This window comes from Heloderma suspectum, chromosome 1 (assembly GCF_057233095.1).
Source record: "Heloderma suspectum isolate Gila_16-S chromosome 1, 16-S_ref, whole genome shotgun sequence".
NCBI lineage: Eukaryota > Metazoa > Chordata > Lepidosauria > Squamata > Helodermatidae > Heloderma > Heloderma suspectum.
The window spans coordinates 205,504,125-205,515,753 of NC_139458.1; the positions used below are offsets into that span (position 1 = coordinate 205,504,125).

The 11,629-nt window shown below is 46.2% G+C and overlaps 1 protein-coding gene across 3 annotated transcripts in view; it reads right to left on the reverse strand.

Moving 5' to 3' along the window:
* The window catches only part of STK17B (serine/threonine kinase 17b), a 37,486-nt gene extending 30,443 nt beyond the window's left edge, over positions 1–7,043 (reverse strand). The window contains exon 1 of one of the 3 annotated variants that reach the window (XM_084816442.1): positions 6,993–7,043. The gene's annotated coding sequence lies outside the window, so the exon portion shown is untranslated. Of the gene's footprint in view, positions 1–6,506 lie in introns of all 3 variants that reach the window. The other 2 variants (XM_084816448.1, XM_084816452.1) reach the window with 2 other exon arrangements.
* Positions 7,044–11,629: the final 4,586 nt, after the last annotated feature.

Sequence of the window (11,629 nt, forward strand, 5' to 3'; positions counted from 1 at the left end):
ATCCTCGAGAGTGAAGTCAAGTGGGCCTTAGGAAGCATTAGTAACAACAAAGCTAGCGGAGATGACAGTATTCCAGCTGAGCTATTTAAGATCCTAAAAGATGACGCTGTTAAAGTGCTGCACTCAATATGCCAACAATTTTGAACACTCAACAGTGGCTACAAGACTGGAAAAGGTCAGTTTACATTCCAGTTCCAAAGACGGGCAATGCCAAAGAGTGTTCAAACTACCATACAATTGCACTCATTTCACATGCCAGCAAGGTGATGCTCAAAATCCTACAAGCTAGGCTTCAGCAGTATGTGAACCGAGAACTACCGGAAGTACAAGCTGGGTTTCGAAGAGGCAGAGGAACCAGAGATCAAATCGCCAACATTCGCTGGATCATGGAGAAAGCAAGAGAATTCCAGAAAAACATCTATTTCTGCTTCAGTGACTATGCCTTTGATTGTGTGGATCACAACAAACTGTGGCAAATTCTTAAAGAGATGGGAATACCAGACCACCTTACCTGTCTCCTAAGAAACCTGTACGAGGGTCAAGAAGCAACAGTAAGAACCGGACATGGAACAACCGATTGGTTCAAAATTGGGAAAGGAGTACGACAAGGCTGTATATTGTCGCCCTGCTTATTTAATTTATATGCAGAGTACATCATGAGAAACGCCAGGTTGGATGAATCACAGGTCGGAATTAAGATTGCCGGGAGAATTATCAACAACCTCCGATAGGCAGACGATACCACCCTAATGGCAGATGGTGAAGAGGATCTAAAGAGCCTCTTGTTGAGGGTGAAAGTGGAGAGTGCAAAAGCTGGTTTGAAACTCAACATTAAAAAAATTAAGATCAAGGCATCTGGCCCCATCACTTCCTGGCATATAGAAGGGGAAGAAATGGAAGCAGTGACAGATTTTATTTTCTTGGGCTCCAAGATCACCGCAGATGGTGACTGTAGCCATGAAATTAAAAGACGCTTGCTCCTTGGGAGGAAAGCTGTGGCAAATCTAGACAGCATAGTAAGAAGCAGAGACATCACCTTGCTGACCAAGGTTCGTATAATCAAAGCTATGGTTTTCCCAGTAGCAACATATGGCTGTGAAAGCTGGACTATAAGGAAGGCTGAGCGCCGAAGAATCGATGTCTTCGAACTGTGGTGCTGGAGAAGACTCTTACGAGTCCCCTGGACTGCAAGGAGGTCAAATCAGTCCATCCTAAAGGAAATCAACCCTGACTGCTCATTGGAAGGACAGATACTGAAGCTGAAGCTCAAATATTTTGGCCACCTAATGCGAAGAGAAAACTCCCTGGAAAAGACCCTGATGCTGGGAAAGATTGAAGGCAAAAGGAGAAGGGGACGGAAGAGGATGAGATGGCTAGATAGCATCACTGATGCAATGAATATGGACTTGAGCACACTCCGGGAGAGAGTGCAGGACAGGAAGGCCCGGCATGCTATGGTCCATGGGGTCACAAGGAATCGGGCACGACTGAACAACAACAACAAAACTATGACCACAGATTCACCACAAACTCTTACGGAAAAAAGCAGAAGTTTTGCACTGACGTCTTTAAGTCTGCATCCTATTACAAATGTGTTATGATTCATACTTTATGATAGATCCATATCAATCACATGCTATATCACTGGCCTGGAAATCTCAGATATATTTGCTCTTAAGTGAACTGTTGTCATTCAAGAGAAATTAGTAACCAAGTTTTTAGCTAAAGCCATTTCACAGTATCAAAAAGTTAGAGATGGGGTGTGAGATTATAGATTAAAAAACAACAACTGTATTGAGACCACAATATAACCTAACAGCTGATTTAAAAGGCTCAATACAATTAAAACATTTCCCGACACATTACAGGTATAACTTAAGAGCAAGTGAAAGTATCATACATATCCTGTATGTCAGTCAGTTTTGTGTTTAGTTACATTTACCAAGTGTGGAAAATGCAATGCTTAATCTATAAAGTAAGACATGCCAAGTCTCAACAGCAGTCTCTGGAAGTCAGGTAGGAACTTTAATCTGGATACACTTCCCCCAATATCAGACATATGGAAGCTGGTGTGTTTCTCGGTGGTGAGAGATATATTCTGAATATGCTCAGAAAGACTATTCCATCCTTTCCAGAGATGAATCATAGAACTATCCCAGCACAAATTTAGCTTTGACTCAAGACAACTTTACAGCTTGATCCAAAGCATGTTTACTCAAAATCAATAACAAGTCCAAATGAGTTCAAAGGGACTTTCTCCGTATCCATTATGTTACAGGTTCTTAGAATTTCAGCACTTTATGTATTTACAAACTTTTCATGAAGTCTGACAAACCACTGTCATAACACAAAAACACACCATTTTAAAACATGACTGAGAATGTAAAGTATGAAGCATCCATAATTTATACTGGTACCAAAAAGCAGTTACTATCTGATAAACAGAAAATATTAAAGAAACCATGACAGATGCTTAGCTAAATAAACTCTCTCCTGGACTGAACTGATCATATGCTCTGAAAAGCAACAAGATGCTAATGAAACTGCATTTTTGGGCTCATACTGAAAACTGCAATCAGCTGGGACCAAACAGGATCATTAAGAATAGAAAGGAAAATCAGAATTGATGTACATAATTGTATCAGATATTGTATTAAACTATAAAAGACAAGTTAAAAGATTATGTTATTCAGTTTAAATTGAACTGAATTTGCTAAGCAGGCATTTGGAATGTAAGATTGTAATTCTATGCACACTTACTTGGAAGTAAGCCCCACTTCCAAGTAAATATACATAGGAACAGGCTACAAAGTCTCATATCTATCATAATGTCCAGTGAAACATGCTGAGTCATAAAATGCATGGGAACTGGGAATGCTTTTTTTTTTTTACTAACACTTGAAGGATGTAAGGGAAGCTACAGTGTTTGAACCTTCAATGTAAGATTGCAAACGCCTTTGCCTTGAATTCTGTTAATTGTTTGGATATAAGATCACTCAAAATTACCTAATGTTACAGATACAGCACTAGCATTAAATATGATAAAAATTCTTTTAATTATAGGTGTTTAAGACAAGACTTTGGTTGAACCCATATTTAGATACAAGCAACTGGGTTGGTGGAAGCAGACTTCCCCTCCTCCCCATGACAATCTCTCTAGCCTCCTGAAAATGCTACACAGAGGGATTACCTTCCGGTCGGAGCCAATGTCGCCCTTGCAGCATTCCGCGGAGCCTCCGCAGGACGCTATCTCAAACAGCTTTTTAAAAGGTTGAAAAACCTTTTCATCTCTCCCCTGGAATGAAAAGGGGAGGCAGGAGCAGCATCTGGATGAAGTTTTGGAAGAATAGCTCTCTCTGCATAGTAGCAGGGGGGCTGGACTCCGGGGCTAGTCTGCCAGAGCATAATCATCACTCAAAGTTGTTTTGAACCTCCTAAGTAGGAGAAATTAGGGCTGACGTGCTCCGTTGCAGTTTATGGATTAAGAAATACCAACAATATTTGAGGAATGGATTAAGAAATATATGGATATGATATACTGTACTTAAATTTACTGTTTGAGGATGTATAGAAATGTGCACACGCATTTATATATCTAATACAAAATACATTAGTGATTGTTGTAAGGTTGCTTTTAAGCTTTATTATATAACATTATAAAATTTCTTAGTCATTTGTTATTATTATTTATCCTTTTTAATCTCCTTCCTTTTTATTACTATTATTATCATTATTATAAGATTGGTTAGTAAGATTTTTGGCTGGTTAAATTGTTAAGTTTTACTATTATATGTTAGCTGAAGGGCAATATATGGTTACTGGAAATGAACTGAAGGCCTGCTTCCTTGCTATAAAATTGATGATATGATATTGAAATGTAAGGTTGATTATTTATGCTGTATTGATTGTAATATTGCCAATGTTATGGGTATAATTTTTAAGTAAAATGGGATTTGAAGTTTCTGTGTAACGGAGTTTAAATTTAATCCTTTAAAATAACTTTTTATATATTTTTTTCATGCATTCTTCTTCCTTCTCTTTCTGCTGTTTTCTTTTTTCTTTCTTTCTTTTTCCCCTCTTTTTCTCTTTCGTTATTGCTGTGTCCTCCTAAGAATACTGTATTGTTGGGAAATTGTAGTTACTGATTAGGTTGTTGGTACTGTTTATTTCATTTATAAAGGTAAAAAACTGAATAAAAAGTATTTTTAAAAAAATGCTACACAGAGGGTTGGGGACCCAGCTGAATGGGGTGAGCTGTAGTGTGGGGGAAATGCGGGAGAATCCTTGAAAATAGGCTGGAAGTCCTTCCATTTGTGGAAGGCAGATTTTGGATCCAGTCCTTCATCTTTACAGTATTAGTTACAAATACCTTGTGTGCCTAAAGATATGCAGTTATAATTCGGGGGGGGGGGGGAGAACAAGCAAGACTGGTGTTATTTATTTATTTAATCTATATCCCGCCTTTTTTCCTCCAAGGAACTCAAGGCAATGTACTTAATCCTCTTCCTCCATTTTCTCCTCACAACAACAACCCTGTGAGGTAGGCTGGGCTGAGAGTCTGTGACTGGCCCAAAGTAACTCAGTGAGCTTCCATGACTGAGTGGGGACTAGAACCCAGATCTCCTGACTCCCAGTCCAGCACTCTAGCCACTATACCACACTGGCTCTTGACTTGATGTCTGACCAAAATGACAAGACAAAAATCTCCTACCTTGAGACAGTAGGCACTGGACAATATTTAACTGGCTCCTATCCTGCTTTTAGGAAGGGTTGCAAGATGGTCCTTTTCTATGTAGCTTTTGCCCTACCCAGTTAAAGGTTATGAGCTGAGGAAGTTGGAAGTCTGAGTGATTTATATTCCACTCTATCCCATGGGCTCAAAGTGACTTACATCAGTTTTTCTTAAAAACTGTCCAGTCCCCTAGGAGCTAACAATCTAAGGCTGCAATCCTAAACACTTACTACAGTGTAAATCCCATTTAACTCAGTGGGACTTATTTCTGAGTAAGCTTGTATAGGATTGTGTTGTGCAGCAACCAAATGGTTTGGGGAATAAAAAAGGCTAAATGAAATTAAAATGACACTGTAAACATACATCTATTTTTTAAAAAGAGAAAAACATCATAAATAAGCGGTTCAAAAAGCTACCCAAAGGCCAATGCTTTTTGTAGGCAGCCAACTGTTAATTGCCTTCTTGTTAAAGAGGTCAGTGTTGGCTCCAGCTTCGGGGGGAGGGGATCTTCCCAAGGTGGGCCCACCTTTACCCCACTTCTTTTCCTACTGCCCATTCACTTGCCCTCTCCCTTTAGGCCCAAACTAGGGAGAGTGCAAGGCAAGTAAAGGATGAAGGATGATGCTTCTTTATCTCCTCATGCTTGTCACTGCTTCTGTGCTCAGACAGAGCAGGTAAACAGTCACTGACAGCAATGAGCAGAAGCATCGAAGTCAAGAGGCTGTGGGGATTGACAATGCCTCCCCCTGCAGGGGTGTGGGCCTGAGCAGGGGGCCAATGGTGCTTATTCCAACACTGGCCCTGAAAGCAGTTCTGCAGAATTACGTCAGCGGACACTGCTTTTTCTGTTTCATATAAGGCCTATTTTGTATTCTTATTGTTTTAAGGATTTTATTTTGGTATTTTAAGCAGTTTTTATTAATTCTAAGTTGTCTAGAGCATAAATGCACTTTGAATAAATGTAAATCGGGATGACACAGAAGGCATATAGCAAAGGGTGTCCAGATCCATGATCTATGCACTCTCACTGAATAGCTGCTCCTGCCCAGATGCATGTTTCTAGATTTCCATGATCACCCTGCTATCTTCCAAACTACATAGATCACCCTTAAGTTAGTACCATCCCCACATCTTGTGGGAATGGATTCCATCAGTGAAATGCATGTTGGGCGAAGCCGTACTTCATACCACCTGTCATACGCCTGAAAAGGTCAGATAGCTCAAACAGAAATAAAAGCAGAGGCATACATATTGAGGCAGGGGCAAGAATATCAAGAACTATCTGAAGGTATCAGTCTTAAGGCAAACATTATGGAAGAGGAGCTACATCCCTAGCTACCTTTCTTTTGTTGTAAAGTTTATAACATCTGCAAGAAGCATGCTGGAGGGTTAGACGAGGATAAATGAGCTGCCAATCACCACCTTGGACGGAAAAGCCCCTTCAACCAAACAAAAACCTGTGACCTTGGTGCCCTACAGCCGGTGACTGTGCCCATCTCGTGCGTTTAGCAGCTTTTTCTGGACGTGTGCGACGTAACACGACAGCCCAGACCCTTTCGTCGTCGTCGTCGTTCGCCTGAACGTGTGTGACACACACACGAACGGCTTGGCTTGCCCCCACAGCAACCATTTTAAAAGGAAGCGCCCCACCAAGATGTAGACAGACACGGGGGGGGGGGGGGTGCCTGTCTTTTATATATAGTCACCCGTCCTTCACACACACACACACCCGCGGCTGGCTCCCTGTATACGAAAAGGGGCCAAGGGATGTTACCGGGCGGGATCCACAGCGGAGACGGGGCGGTGGCCGGGCGTGGAGAGGAGGGCAGCTTTTTCAGAGGCGCCCCCCGCCGCCGGGGATGGCGTGCCTCGCACGAAGCGCCAGCCGCAGCGGAGCCTTCCAGTCAGGCCCCAGGCGGAGGGGCTGCCGCCGCCGCTGCCTACGAGGCCGCCAGGGAGCGTGCCCCCCGCCTCCTTCCCCGCTGCAGGTCGCGACAAGCACCGTGCTCCCCCAAGGAGCGGGACCCCGCGCCGCACCCAACACGGCTGAGGAGAAAAGGGCTCCCTCCGCTGGCCCGTAGCGACGCGCGCACTTGCGGAGCAGCAACCTGCGCCGGCACGCACCGCTCCTCCGAGCGCGGACGGCGCGGCCCCGGCGCCCCGTCCTCTCCTCGCCCCCTCTTCGCCCGCCGGCGCGGCCCCGCTTCCCTCCGGAGGGCGCCGCCGCAGCGCTCAGCCCGCGCGCACAGGGGCGACCCACCTGCGCACCCGGCTCCGTCCCTCTTTCCTCTCCCTCCTCAGCGGCCGCCCTGGCGCGCTCGCGCCCGACCCCGCGCTCGCGCCCGCAGCCCCCACAGTTGGCGTTTGAAAAGCGCCCAGCCGGTTTGCGAGGCGGCTCCAGCGCCGGCTGCTCGGCCCCGCCCCCATTCCGCCACCGAACCAATCAGCGCCATCTGACGGACGAGACGAGGGAGGAAGAAACACGCTCCCGACTCCTCCTCCCGCTTCCTCCCCCCCCCCACACACACCTCTCTCGCTCGGCTTCCTCCGCGCGAGTGGCAGGAGCTCAGCCAATCAGTTGCAGGAAGACGGGCAGACGCGTCGTCAAAGCTGCCAGGACATGGAAAGGAAATGACAAGTGGGCGGGGCAAGGGGCGCCAGCCCGTTAACGAACGTGGGGCAAGGCGGCGGAAGCTGCGGCGAGGATGTCGCCTAGTTAATTTCTGAAATAAGACTTAAAATGTGCTAGAACGTGATGTGCCCTGGTCGTTTGGCACAGGCTACGAGTACGCAGTGCCGAAAGGGAGTCACTTCGCACGTGCTCAGAGGCACGCTGTTCTCCGCCTGGCCCGGGACTCGCCTCTGACAGTCAGAGTAAGTTCAGGTACGAAGTCCAGAGCGGAACGCCCGTATCAGAGAGAAAAAAGGAAACTGGACGACGAAGGCACGGATTGGAACCACGGATGCAGCCTTGAATAGATGGACTCTGAGCCATAGGACAATTCGCCGCTATCATAAGTTGTAGTTGGGACCTTTTAGCATACCACACAGGGCATAAACCAAGGGTTACTCAGAAAATGTGGTCTGGTGCCTGACAGGAAAGTTGGAAATTTTTCATTCTTTTCGTTAAGGGCTTGGCAAAATAAGATCTGTGGATCAGCAAACCAGTTTAAATGCACATTGACCCAGTTTGCGCGATCACTCCAGGCCACCGTGTATTATTTAAGTCATAGTGGGTTGCAGCACGTAACGGTGGTCGTTTTGAATATTCAAGCTGTGGCAGGCAGTCCACGTGGTTTATTGTGATGTCCAAACCCATCAAGGTCGGGTTGTTGCCACAGTTAACCACCACCCACAATCCACGGGCAGTTTTAGGATTGTAGGTGGATGGTTTGTTAACCATGCCAACAAACCACCCTTGCTGGGCTCGGATGACACAACGAGCTGCGGTGACCGCCCTCCACGGCTGGAATATTTAAAATGGCCATCAGCACGCACCGCAACCCCCCATGGCTTAAATAAGGCTGTGGCGATCATGCAAACCAGCGCAATATGAGGTAATACATCTGAAGTGGGATGCAACATTGTGAGGAAGACAAGATTCTGAGAATGTTGCAGCTCTATAAAAATCGCCAAGAGCAGAGCAATCCTATTTTCCAGTTACATAGCTGCTATACCAGCAGAATGGCCACTGTATCCTGAGTGTCAGGAGTGGGCAACTTGGGGCCCTCCCAATGTTTTGGCCTGCAACTCTCATGTTTTAGCCTGCAAGCCCTACCCAGTGGTGAAGGATCATGGGAGCTGTAGGCCAAAACATCAGGAGGGCCAGAAGTTTCCCACTCCTGAGCTTAGCACCAGAGGTGGGGGGAGAACACAGTGTCACAAAGTGTAAAGATGGTGTAATGTACAAACAGTAGACATGCCCTCCACATCCCTAGAAGTTCTGCCAGTGCCCACCAGTTTGGAATGCTGGTGGCAACACGCACACACAGGCAGACAATGAAGTTACAGCAAGAGAGACGCCACTCTGCATCTCAAAATATACACAACGATGCCACAGGGGGCCCAACCTGGAATCCCAAGTGGATTTGGCTGGTCACTGCAAATCCCCAGGCACCCCAAGAGATGGGTTTGCATCCCCGTTTGCTCCTCACGAGCACTGTTTTAAGAGCATGATACCCCCAAAGGGAAGGAAGGAGAGTGAAAGCCCATACAACACATCAGAACATAGGAAGTTGCCTTATATTGAGCCAGACCATTGGTCCATCTAGCCCAGTATTGTCAACAATGACTGTGAGCGGCTCTCCAGGGTTTCAGGGAGAAATTTGCCCAGCCCAGCCCTACCTGGAGATGCTGGGGATTGAACCTGGGACACTCTGCATGCAAAGCACGTGCTCTACCACTGAACTGTGCCCCTCACTGACACAGCAGCTACATAGGTCCCTTGGCAGGGTGCCTGCAAAGAGCATGTGCAGCTCTCTTGGGACAAGGGTTCAAGACCCACCAAGGGAAGGAAGGGCTATTTTGCCATGCGGCCAAGCGAACAGGCCAGGACACACAACAAGGGCAGCAACGGACACACAACGAGTAGGATATGGAGTTGGAAACCAGGGGACAGGTAGTTGAATCTCACCAAGGGAAGGGGGAAACATGGCCCTCCTCATGGCCTTTTCCATGCCTAGTCAAAACAGTAATGCCAGGAGCACAGGAAAGAGAGGAGGGGCCACGGCCCTCAACCCTATCAAGCTTCCTGCCTGCCCCCCTCAGAGTCCCATTCTGAGGCCAGCTGAAGCTATGCCTCACCATTCTATGGTGGGGAAAAGGGACCCTTATCTAACACTCCTTATCAACAAAGAGTGCTCCCAGACCGGGCTTCTATCGTGCCATCACCCCGCCTCATTCACAGAATTCTACAGGGGTCCAGATGGCGTCATGTTTGCAACCCTCCCATGTTTTCCTACTGTTCTATCCATTCTTTTACCAAAGAAAATGCATTAAAAAGGGAAAGATGGAATGTCCTCTAGGTAGTGCTAGGAGCCCTCCACCTGGGAGCACCCGAAGAAAAAAACACATGAAAGTCATGGCCTTTACTGCAGGGGTGTTGAACCTCTTTCAGCCCAAGGGGTGAATTCCATTTTGGAGAAGCTCTTGGGGGCCGCATTCCATTGGTGGGTGGAGCCAAAGGGGAAAGGAGCAGGGGCAAAAATACCAGCATATTGTAGTTTAAAGCTCTTACTGCCCATAGCTAAGCCTTAGGAGAGGCATTCCAACCATTTTGAATGGGGAGGAAAAACGGGGGCAAAAAATAGCCAGGAAACCATAAAACAATCACTGGTTAGAGGAAAGAGGGTGAGGCCAGGGGAAGAGGGCATAGACATCTGGGGAATCCTAGAGGGCCAGACTGGGCCCACAGGCCTGAGGTTCAACACCCTAGCTTTACAGAATAGCACCTGAAAGAGAAAGTCAGATTTGTGGGCTTGCCAGACAGTCTCTCCACTCTCCAGCAGGGCTCCTGTGCAGTGTCTCTTATGGTTCCAACTCCATGGTAGAACACCTCCATATGTCTGTCATGGAACATACAAAGGTAAAGGATCGTGTCTGGAACAAGTAGATTAACAAGTGATGCACCTTGAGCTGGTCCTCAGAACTGAGGTCAAGGCCCTGCAGTGTAGGGAGGGGGGGGCAGATGACCACCCAGAGAGTGGCAGCTAGTGGGGGCAGCAGCATACAGGCCCAGCATCGCCACCTGAGCATGCTGGGCCCACAGAGACAGACTCTGCTCACCATAGCATTCTTTGTTCTTACACTTTAAAACGTTTTATGGGCGGGCAGCTAGGCACATACATGGTTACAGTTGCTGATTTCCTTATTTTTACTTTAAATATATACGATCCTTTCCCCAGCATCAGGGCAGCAGAAGCAAACTCCATTTTATTTCTGTAGTTACGATGGTGTTATGATTTAAGTGTGTTTAAAATGTGAAATGGCTCATGCTCATCCCATTTCAATTTGTATTGTACCTCCACTTTTTTTAGCACCTGCATAACCATTCACAAAGAGAGATAAGAGCCTTAATGCCAGAAACCCTTTGGATGTTTATTTATTTATCGCCATTTCCCCATCCTGAGATATTCTACTCCATCTCCTTCGTCTTTATCAGGTTCCTGTTTATTTATTTTTAATCTAGTTTGTGCAAACTCCCACCAACTCAATCAGTTCAGCATTACTTTCTTCCCACCCTCACCAATGTACACGTTTAGCACTGCTTAGCTTTTGGGACAATATAAATGTTTTCTACACAAGCTGTATGACTTCTGCTAACTAATCAGCTGTTAAATACTAAGCTAGTCATTTCAGAGACATATCATACCATACCCAAGGCCAGCTCCAGGATTGGGTGTGGGGGCTCAGCTAGGTGGACCCTTCCTACACTGGCAGGCCTTGGCCACCATTTTAAATTTCTTGCAATACTGTGTGTTCAAGGGCATTTTGAAAAATTGTATCCAATGTAACTTACGGCCTATTCATTTCAATCAGTCTACTCTGAGTAGGTCTTACATTGGATACCATCCAGTAAAGTAGTGGGTGGCTTCTAGACTCAGCTGCCTGCAGCAGTTGCCTCAGCAGTGGGCCCCACTGGGGCCCTGGCACCTGCCTGAACATGCCAGGTGCTGACACATGGGCCACAACATACTATACATATTACAGAAGGCTCTGAATTGTCCAATTGTAAATAAGGTCAGGTTGACAGCCATTCATGTGTGTGACTATCATTGTCAATTATGACAGCAGGCGAATTATCCAAGGTCGGTTCCAGACCTAGTCATCCTTAAAGTAGACCCACTGAAATCTATGGGACTTAAGAGTGCAATCCTACAAGTCCTACAACTCCTAGTA